The sequence below is a fragment of the Malania oleifera genome, chromosome 3 (assembly GCF_029873635.1).
Source record: "Malania oleifera isolate guangnan ecotype guangnan chromosome 3, ASM2987363v1, whole genome shotgun sequence".
In the NCBI taxonomy this organism is placed as follows: Eukaryota; Viridiplantae; Streptophyta; class Magnoliopsida; order Santalales; family Ximeniaceae; genus Malania; species Malania oleifera.
Window position 1 is genome coordinate 109334031 of NC_080419.1, and position 11136 is coordinate 109345166.

The 11136-nt window shown below is 32.0% G+C and overlaps 1 protein-coding gene across 2 annotated transcripts in view; it reads right to left on the bottom strand.

Annotated features, from left to right (window-relative positions):
• The window catches only part of LOC131151023 (B3 domain-containing protein REM10-like), a 46533-nt gene extending 38726 nt beyond the window's left edge, over positions 1–7807 (bottom strand). The window contains exons 1-2 of one of the 2 annotated variants that reach the window (XM_058102184.1): positions 7599–7807; positions 6025–6108 (exon numbers count right to left, since the gene is read on the bottom strand). The gene's annotated coding sequence lies outside the window, so the exon portion shown is untranslated. Of the gene's footprint in view, positions 1–6024; positions 6109–7257 lie in introns of both variants that reach the window. The other variant, XM_058102182.1, reaches the window with a different exon arrangement.
• Positions 7808–11136: the final 3329 nt, after the last annotated feature.

Here is an 11136-nt window from a genome sequence, read left to right on the forward strand (position 1 = left end):
GGGCATAATGTATTTATTAATGACTTCATTTGTACAGCACATATTTGTATAGAATATATCATTTGTACATAATGTATTTGTTTGGAGTATCATTTGTACATAATGTAATTGTTTGGAGTATCATTTGTACATAATGTAATTTTCTTAATTCTGAATCTATAGAGCAGCAATAGGTAAAGTGACAAGCAGGTATCATTTAGTGTAGTAATTTGATATGTTGAACGTATACAAATCTGATGAATGTAACGTTGTGAACATACTGGTATCAATTGTATTTGAAGAATGTTTTCTTTGCATCATGCGTGGATGGATATGGTTAATTTGTAAACAGGACTCTGTTGAAATTAGTATAGTATTTTGATAGGTTCAATGTATACGATTCTCGTGAATGTAACGTTGTGAACATACTGGTATCAATTGTATTTGAATAATGTTTTCTTTGCACAGGTGCGTGGATGGATATGGTCAATTTGTAAACAGGACTCTACCGAAATTAGTATAGTAATTTGATAGGTTGAATGTATACGAATCTCGTGAATGTAACATTGTGAACATAATGGTATCAATTGTATTTGAATAATGTTTTCTTTGCATAGGTGCATGGATGGATATGGTCAATTTGTAAACAGGACTCTGTCGAAATTAGTATAATATTTTGATAGGTTCAATGTATACGATTCTCGTGAATGTAACGTTGTGAACATACTGGTATCAATTGTATTTGAATAATATTTTCTTTGCACAGGTGCGTGGATGGATATGCTCAATTTGTAAACAAGACTGTGCCGAAATTAGTATAGTAATTTGATAGGTTCAATGTATACGAATCTCGTGAATGTAATGTTGTGAAATATAATTTAGTCTCTCTATGTATGCTTCTTAGGTTTTATTTCCACTTTTATTTTCACAATATTGAAAGTAACACCAAACGGGGCCCCGAGGAAGAAGGAAAGAATTCAATTAGGTGCAATTCAACTTGAATAGGGTTAAAATGTATACTCAGTAAAAGAGCTGTATGATATGATGATTTATCTTTAGAACTACCCAAAAAAATATAATCCTAAAAAGTGTATACCGAGCCATTTGTATTTCTACAACAGTTGGTTCGTGGCATCATTGTATCCTTCGTCTTTCGGATGCTTCAGAATTGTGTTACTAAAGATACAAAATTTTCATGAACATAAGAATTTTAATGTTTTGACCACAAACATATTGCTAATAGATTCCTTGGCATGGAGCATTAATCTTTTGTTCATAATAAGATTGATATGGAAAGGAGGGTATGTCTTATTATTTTAAATATAAATTAAGATTTTTTGTTAATTAATACCAAGTTGCGAATTTAGATATGAATGAACAGCTTCAATGAAAAATCTTTATTCTCGATAATGGAATTCGAACTAAACGAGGGAAAACATTGGAATACTTTGGAATCATTGAATGCACAAACCAAATGCTAAGCAAAGGCACAATAGAACCAATCATTAAATCAGAAATGTAATGACAATCCAAAATGTAGAAAGTTAAACATGAGCATGACAAAAATAATAACCTATGATCTGTAAAGGAGGAAGTTCTATTAACTCCTATTGATAATAGATACATATATGATGAAGAAGTAAAAGTTAAAAAACATTAAATACAGGACAGTGTTGTCCCAACTCTATATGCTAGAACGTGTTAATAACATAGAAGAAGGAAATAATTTACAAATTTTAGCTCATTTTGTATGATTCATGAAGGGTGAAACCGTTTAACATTCGAAAATGTAAAGACAATCCGAAGGGGGATTGTCGTATGAAGGAGAAGCAGAATCAGAATTCACCTTCTCTCAGCTACTCGCTGTCTTCTCTTCATTACCACCTACCCTGCCGAACACTGAACTACTCTTCTTCTCTGGTGAAATACATGGATTCTCTGCAGGCATCAAAATGTCCATCAGCAGCTTCTGGCCTACTAGCTGAGGCTGCTGCTTATTATCTTGTCCTCTTTTCTTTCATGCAGCTGTTGTTGTAGATTTAGCATTTATTGCTACTTGTTTTCTTCTACCCCCATTCTTTCCATATTCTGGGCGACCATCTACCACATCCACCTTAAAATCTTCATCGCTGAAATCATCGTTTTCATCTTCCCCATCAGATATCTCTGTAACAGTTAACGACTTTTATGTGCTGCAGCCTTTGATACTTTCTTCCTCGCAGACACTTGGGGAATTTCATGTTATTTCCCAACATCAAGAACAATAAGTTTTGAAATGAGCAAAAGACTCCATAAGTATAATTGTAGTAGTCATTGGAGGAGTAATGACTAGTCTATCTGATCTGAGATCATTAGGGTGTTCCCTTACTTGGACAAATGGTACGGTTTGGAGCAAATTGGCCAGGGTGATTGCTAATCAGAGATGGATTCTGGGGGATCTGAGGGCCTAAAAAAACCTGTAAAGGCTCTTAATGCATCCCACTTCTCCCAACAAAAACTGCATGACATTCCCTCAGATGGTGACCTACAACTACTACTGAATGAAAGGAGAGGGACTGTGAAATTATAGATGAATTCTCACTATACAAAAAGCCATTAGAATTTAGAATCAGATTATGTGAAGATGTGCGAAACCACCTGGAGCATTGCTCAGCTTTTGGGAATGAGACCTCAATCATTTCTAGTCTCTTTCATTTGCTCTAAATTCTGGATAACTAAAGGAACTACGGTTCCTTGGTCCATGTGGTTGGACGAGGGACGTACCCCCTACTGCTTTCACTCTTCGTAGGAATTATAGGAAACTACTACCTTGTGATAGACTATTGGGTTGAAGGAAAACCTGTATTGTCCCTTTTGTGGTAAGCGAGTTGGTTTGGCCTCTATGTTTATCTATTCTGGAATGCAAACAAGGAAAAAGGTGAAGGAAAATTCATATCTCCAATGGAGTTGATTGTGACCATTTAGAAACATATATACACAGTACTAGGTCAAAAAGTCCCTAGATTTGCTCAGGCTCTCTTAAGATCCTAGTGTTAACTTTATTACTTGTAATTTTGATGGAGTTCATTTCCCCCCCTATATCTGCCCAGTGTTCCATGTAAATACTCATTTTGATCAATATATTTACTTTTCGATAAAAAAAAAAAGTATGATAAATTGATGGATCATCGACTCTCTTTGTGCTACAGATAGCGGTAATAAATGGAACATAACATTTAAATATTTCCTACTCAATAATAAAATATATAAATATTTTCCTATTTAATTAAATATAGTTAATGTATATATATTTATAGTGTATGATTGTTATATAGTGTATGGAGTAGCGATATTTAACCAAATCTGACTACTTGAAGTAGCGAGATTTGCCAAGTGTCAATTTGAGAATTATTTTTCTAAAAAATTATTATTTAATATCTATATTTTAAAAAATGATAAATGAGGAAAAAAACTCGGTTCCTTGTGTTGTGGTATTTTTTGGTTCGTTGGATGGATCGTCTTGGGTGGACAGCCCCAAACCCTGATTTGTCGGCTTCTGATTGGACAATATGAGATGGCTGACAGGCAGCTTAGTCTTTTGGACAGTAGCAAATCACAAGATGGGATTTAAAATTTTTTATATAAATAGTTACTAAATATATTTATATATATTATATTATTTTTATTGCTTATTGGTATCCTAGTTGGATAGATGCTAGCAAAAATAGGATGGCAGGAAATAATGGCTATACCTGCAGCTGCTCTGCATGTCAATTTCACATGAATAGTAGTTCCAAAATATTAAAGATGAAATATTAAAATTTCTTTAAAAATTCAAAATTAAAATTTTAAAAAATAAAATAAAATATATATGTATTAAATGTGAAATTAGATAACAATATTGAATAAAAATGTTAACAAATATAGCATATGAGTGCTGAGCTAATTTCTAAAATCCCCTTGAAAAAAAATTATTAAACAATAGTTTTTGTTAAACTTATTTTTATTAAGCATTCACTTTTTACGTGTCTTATTGTAATTTATCATTATCATTATAGAATCTTTTAAAAAAGAAAAATTGAAAGATTAGGAGTTAGATAGGTAAAAGAGAAATTAAAATAAATCATAATTTTGGAATTTAGAGATGGATTTGAGTTTTAATATTTTATAAAAAGGGTAGAAAATATTTCCAATGTATATTGTATAATACTTTAATTAATTCTTGGCTTGTAAAGTAAAAGATAACTTGATGCTTGTACTACGGGGGGATATCATACAAATTTGTTATGAAAAATATTAAATTCAAAATTTTGAATAGTATATGAAACAATTTTGAAATGAGGATACACTTCTTAATTTTGTTGTCTTGCCTGATCTTAATATACATTTAAATGGATCCAAAAACATAAGGGGGCAGCAATACAATATTAATGAATTTTTTGTAAAATTATAATTGCATTATTATTATTATTATTATTATTATCCCCAAGATCCAGCACTATCTATGATAAGTATTTTTATCATTTGACTTAATAAATGAAAGTGTCGGATCCTTCTAATTTAAATATTAATATGAGTAAAGATATTTTTAAAAAATAGGCTAAAATAAACAAAATTATATTTAATTTTTTTATTATTTTTTTTAAAAGTAGCTAAGACTTAAAATTGGAACTAAGGAATTGTGTTACAGATGACCTCCTCTTCCTCTTTCTTAATTAGTCTCAAGCGATAACCACCCTTAGGCCTCCCTATTAAAGAAACTTTTTTTTTTTTTAGAAATGAATTACTAAAAAGGTGAATTATATTTTTATTGTGCATGTCAGTAATGGATGTGATCTGCAGGTCAGAATTCTGAACAGTTGCTGTAGAGCATGCACAGCAGCCTGCATATAGCCATTATTTCCTACCATCCTATTTTTGCTAGCATTCATCAACTACGGATACTAATAAGTAATAAAAATAATATAATGTATATAAACATATTTAGTAATTATTTCTATAAAAAATTTTAAATCCCATCTTGGGATTTGCTGCCGTCCAAAGAGACTAAACTCTCTGTCACCAATTTGATATTGTCCAATCAGATACTGACAAATTTGGGCTGACGTGGGCCATCCAACTCTGCACATTTTGGGGCTGGCCACACAAGACGATCCATCCAACGAACCAAAAAATACCACAGTACAAAGAACCGAGTTTTTTCCTTATTTATTATTTTTTAAAATATAGATATTAAATAATATTTAAAAAAAAATAATTCTTAAATTGACACGTGACAAATCTCACTATTTCAAGTAGCGAGATTTGATTAAATATCACTGCTCCAAGTAGTGAGATTTGTTTTTAAAAAAATAATTCTCAAATTGATACGTGTTAAATCTGTTACTCCAAGGAAAAAAACTCCAACAACTGCTCTACAAATAGAGCTCCTCCGGCAATTCACATGAATGAAAAACGCCGCCTCCTTCCGGAAGCCTCCCAAATCGTCTCCACTTAACGCCTTTTCTCACTGTGGCCAAACCCACCTAGCACACACAGAGACCGTCGGCGAGTGCCGCTGCACCTCGTCGGCTTGGCCTAGGGTTTGCAAGTCGAGACAGAGTCTTTGAAATTTGAACATTCAGGTCAAGAAATGAATCCTTTTAACACTAGTCAAACGCATACAGAAGATCAATTCCAAGGAAGCGGCTTTAGGCGTATCTGTAGAAGCTGTTGGCTGCATTATTATAATGTGTGGAGAGTGTTGTCTGCATAAAGTGTGTGGAGAGTGCTGTGAGTGGAAGAGTATAGAAGTATTACAGCAGGGACTGCAAGTCACTACTGCAGCTTCAACACAATTCCTCACACGCAGCATTTCTTTTTATATATTTATATTAATAAAATTATAAATTACCTTTTTAACAATTGATTCAATATATTTTTTATTTTTTTTTTAAATTTTCTTGATAACTAATATGAGAAAATTCTGTAAAAAATTAAACACATTGCCTTCAATTCATGCATAGGGAAAAAGATCTTAATTATGACCCATTTTTGGTTCAATGACCAAATGTGGCATTTACTTACCAATTGAGATGCCCTGAGGTCTGAGGCTATGCCGATTTATGGCAGCAATACAACAACGCTGCTGCCTTGTAGGAATGGCGACTTCTGCAATGGCAGAAATAAGCTTATAAGATTTTACCCACTACAACTTTTCTTTTTCCAGTTGGGGAAAGCTTAGTGTATGCTCATCTTGCACCAAAATATTAAAAATAATCACCAGTGACCCCATAATTTTTCATCTTTATTTATTTGTTTATTTAAACTTCAAGCTTGACTGGAATATTACAATGAAGGCAACCCAAGAGAAAAATAGTTGAAAGAGACTGACTGCAAAAAAGAATAAAGAAATGGATGCCTGTGGAAAGGGGCCAAAAATCTGATGGCAACTGTTGTCCAAAAGCCAACAAGTCAAAGGGCAAAATGATTCAAGCTTGGAGGAAAGGAAAGGTCCTGAAGATATTTCAGTTTCAAATGATGGAATGGAGAACAGAAACATATTGCTTAGAACAGAAGTAATACAAATATGAAACCAAGCATTTAATCTAGGCTTATTTGACAACAGTGGTGACGAAGACATAATGCAAACTCTATTTGAGCAAGAAGAAAAAGGTAGGAAAGAAAGGAACTGGGAGGGGGGGAAAAAATTAGACCTTAAATATTGGTGCCAAAGAATGTTTTGGGTCCTCTCACAGCATCATGATGAATTGTCTCACGTGGATAGTCCAGCAGATTGCGAAGAACAGATGAAAACAAAAGAGGAGAGTGATAAGGCAAATTAACCCAATTTGATTCAAGAAACAAAGCTGCAGGCATATTTTGATAAGAAATTAGCTTCATACTATGGGGTAGGAAAGATGCAGAATTTAAATGGGTTACTGTTGAATGTAAATCAGGGGGCATCATCAGCAGTTTGGAATTTGGACCCAAACAAATTCAAGTTGCAGGAAACCATGTTCTCCCAGAGATATTTTTACTGGTTGGAATGTTGAAATGTGATTTCAACTGTGAAATTTTCCAAGCACAATGATGCAAAAGGTGGAATTGCAGGCTAAATGAAGTTCATGGATTTTAGAATGCAAATCAACTGTCTCACTTGCATTCTACCTAACCATCATTCATAGTCAATTCATGGATGGTATGATTATGTTTTGCAAACCTGAATGGAGAGAAATCAGAAGCAGTGATTTGAATTCCTCTAAAGCCTTAATGTCAATTTTCACAAGAGCGGAATTGCAGAAATCAAAGTAGAGTTACCTTATAAACATCTTGGGCTCCCATTTGGGAAAAAGCTGGGCGCATTGAACACTAAGCAACTAGTTGCAGATAGCTTTAGAAGGAAACGCAGATCGGATAAAGGACTACTTATCAATTTATGCACACCACATGTTCGGCAGAAAGCCTAAAAGAAGCACTCAACATGTTCACACAAAGATTTTTATTCCAACTGTTTTCAGGTGCCCTCACTTCACTTTTGTGGTACATAATTTATTCTTACCAAGTCAGTTCCATATTTCCATGCATGAAAATGAAGAAACAAATTAAAAAAAAAGACTGACTAATAATAAATGTTTACAAAGCAGTTAAATTAATCTTACCAACAACGTTAAAAGTGGGCTTTCTTCCATTTTTAATGAGCTGAAATATCAGTGCATCTCCCCCCTTTATGTCATTTCCAACATCAAAGTCACACCAACCATTTCCAACATAAGCTTGGTCCGTCCTCTTTGAATACCCTAATTTATTATATCTGACAAATTATGTGTGTGTGTGTCTCTCTCTCTTTAGAGATATGTGAGATTTTCAATCCACCTCAAGAAAATAAAAAATAAAAAATAAAGAAGGCACATTGGACGATGTACAAATGTTGCAACTTGTGTCTTGTATGTAAAATATAATTAATGAAATTCAGACTCTGAACTTTATACTTGTATAGATTTGAATAAAAAGGAGTAGAAAATTATATTAATTTTTTTTCAAATTTACATAAATCTACATTGATTCAAATCCCAAAAATCTTTATGTTCATGCAATATCTAAGTATTTGTTTGGAACTTGAAAATCTTAACAAAAGGAAAATGAGAAAGAATTCATTTTTTTTCATATTTGATTTTTTCAAATTAATAAATAAAAATATTATTTTATACACCCTTTACATTTGATACTTCTTGATTTTTAATCATATTAAATCAAATTTTATTTTTTACTAATATTTGGTGGAGAGAAAAAATATAGTTAAAAATAAATTTCTTTCTCATTTTTCTCCCATTTCCTTTTTCAATCAAAATCTTTCATTCAAACGGGTCGTAATTTTTTTTTTGTGAAAATAATAAATTACAAAACTTACATGCCAGTCTTGATAAAGTAATGTTATAAGACTTTACTATGCATAGAAAATAGGGATCTCTCGTTGAACAAATGTTTCTTCTTTAGGATGAACCATCTCTCCTCCCTTCTTCAACATGTCTTCACAATCTTTGAAACAAAAACACAGTCGTTTCGAACCCTATGTTTGAAAGGGTTTTAGATTTGGGTTTGTATTAGATTTCAATAAAATATAATAAAAATTGTATTAAAGTTTATAAAAATTTACTCAAATTCAAATCTAAGGTCTAAAAGTTATGCTCTCAAAAGCAGCAGAATGGTCTATTTGAATGAAAAAATTTACTTGAGAAAATGAAAGGAAAAGAGAAGGAAAAGAAAATTTATTTTTCATTATATTTTCCTTTTATATTAAATACTATTGAAAATAATAGTCTATTTTAATATGTTTGAAAGTATGAAAAAAACCGAAAATTAATTATTAGTAGAATCAAAATTTTCTTCTAGATTTGGTGTAGTTTTTATTTTCTTTTTCACTTTCCTTGATAACCAAATATGAAAATGCAAATTTCTTGATATTTTTCTTCCTTTTTTAGTGTTTACTAGTTCTTTATAGAGCTTAAGGTCACGTTTGGAACTCAAAAAGTATTAGGAAAAGGAAATAAAAATATATATTAAGGAAATTTAATTCATGTTTGGTTATCAAGAAAAAAGAAAAGGAAAGTAAAAAATATTTAGAACCCATAAACAAATTTTTTATTTTACAGATTATTAATATTTATATTTTTAAACTATTAGATCATATTAAAACAAACTTTTATTTTTAATAATATTTAACGTAAAAGGAAAATGTAATGAAAAATGAGTTTCTTTCTTATTTTTCTTTTCTTTTCTTTTTTCCAAGTAAAATCTTTATCAAACAAACCATAAAAATATTATTGAGAGAAATTTAAAATTTCAAGTAAAATAAAGTAAACATGTATAGGGAAAAGGGCCTCATGATTTACATGCTAACTACAGAAGGAGAAATTTTGTATTTTATATTACGTACAAGATGTAACAGCTGGCATTTTCCATAAAAATGTCAACTGACCGTAATACCCTTCTAATTATTAAAAATGACTGAAATATCTTTTAATAATATTTCACTATAAACCCAACTTAATAATAATAATAGTAATAATTTTAATAATACTTTTTAATAATATTAATGAGGATGATAATAATAAATATTGTCATATGTTATATAAACTTCTAGAGAAAGGTAATGAGTTTGGAATTAACATATTAATAATATTAAAAAAGTGATTTAAAAAGACATTTGAAATAATGTACAAGATGGATGACCAAAAAGCCCTTGGGCATAAGCTCGGGTGGTAAGGATGAATTCTCGTAAGCCACTTGATGAAGAGGTTGAAAGTTCGAACCCTACCATTTCGAGTGCACATCCGCGATTTACTCCTGCACATGTGGAAGGTGCCGTACATGCAGACGTGAGATTAGTTTCTCTCGCCGATCCGTCAAGTTTTGTTTCATGATTATAAAAGGATGATTAGCAAAAAAAAATAATTATAATGTGTATACACTTGCACACGCACATTACCATTAAAATCTTCCTTTAAAGAGAGATCTGGGTTCCAACTTTGATATTTCATTTGACTTTGATCATCTTCCAATCTCACATGGTGGGTATTCCCTCTCACAGGCAGTAGGGTCAAAGATCATGACATAGTATATGTCGCCTTCGTGCATGAACACCAAGAAGTCACCCACGTGCAAGTCATGCTCTCCGGCAAACTCCGACTAGCCGTCCTGGAGACGCCGAGCGTTCATCTTCACCGGCCAAAGCTTGCCGGACATGCAGCTTCTCGACGATATTTCTTTTTTGCAGCCGCACTCATCATCCCCATTATTAATTATCACGTAGTGCTCAGAGAGAGAGAGAGAGAGAGAGAGAGAGAGAGAGAGAGAGAAACATACGAGTTCACGGTGAAAACTAGGAAGAAGAGGCTAGAAGAAGTGGCATTTCGTATTACTATTACTACTATTTCCTTTCTCCATCTTCTTCTTCTTCTTCTCAATTTCTTTCTTCTTCTTTCAATCTTTTTTTTTTTTTTTTTGAAAAGAGATAATTTATTAATTGAGCGATAAGCAAGAAGCTTCAATCATCCCAAGTGAAAAATATATATAAAAGTGAGGAAAAGATGAACTTAATCACCCTCTCAAGTTTTGAAAAATACATAAAAATTCTTGCCAATTCAGATGCAACAATAAAGAATTGAATCTAGTCTTTAAAAAAGAAAGAAAGAAAAAGAATTGCATCTAGTCAAAAGATATAGAATTTGATAAATATTTATCAAATACCTTCGTGACAGTGGACTAATTTTCATTGAAAATTCTTCCATTCCTTTCCTTTCAAATTTCCCAACCAATGACTATCAGAATAACTGCTTTCATCATTTTAAGAAATCCTTTAAGTTTTGAAAAATTATATGTTAAAACATTGTTTTCAGCGAATTCGGCATGACCATATGATTACACATTCTTTGACACACCTTAGCCCAAATTTGTTTGCTAAAATGACAATACAAGAAAATATGATCCACATTTTCACTTTCCTTTTTTACATAACGTAGCTAGTACCACATTAGTAGAGAAGTTGGGGTTACAATGCATAAAACATCCTAGGCCTTACAAACTTCAATGGTTGAATGAGTGTGGGGAGGTTAGGGTGAATAAACAAGTGTTGATTGTATTTTCAATTGAAAAATATTCTGATGAGATTCTATGTGATGTGGTCCCTATGCATGCTAG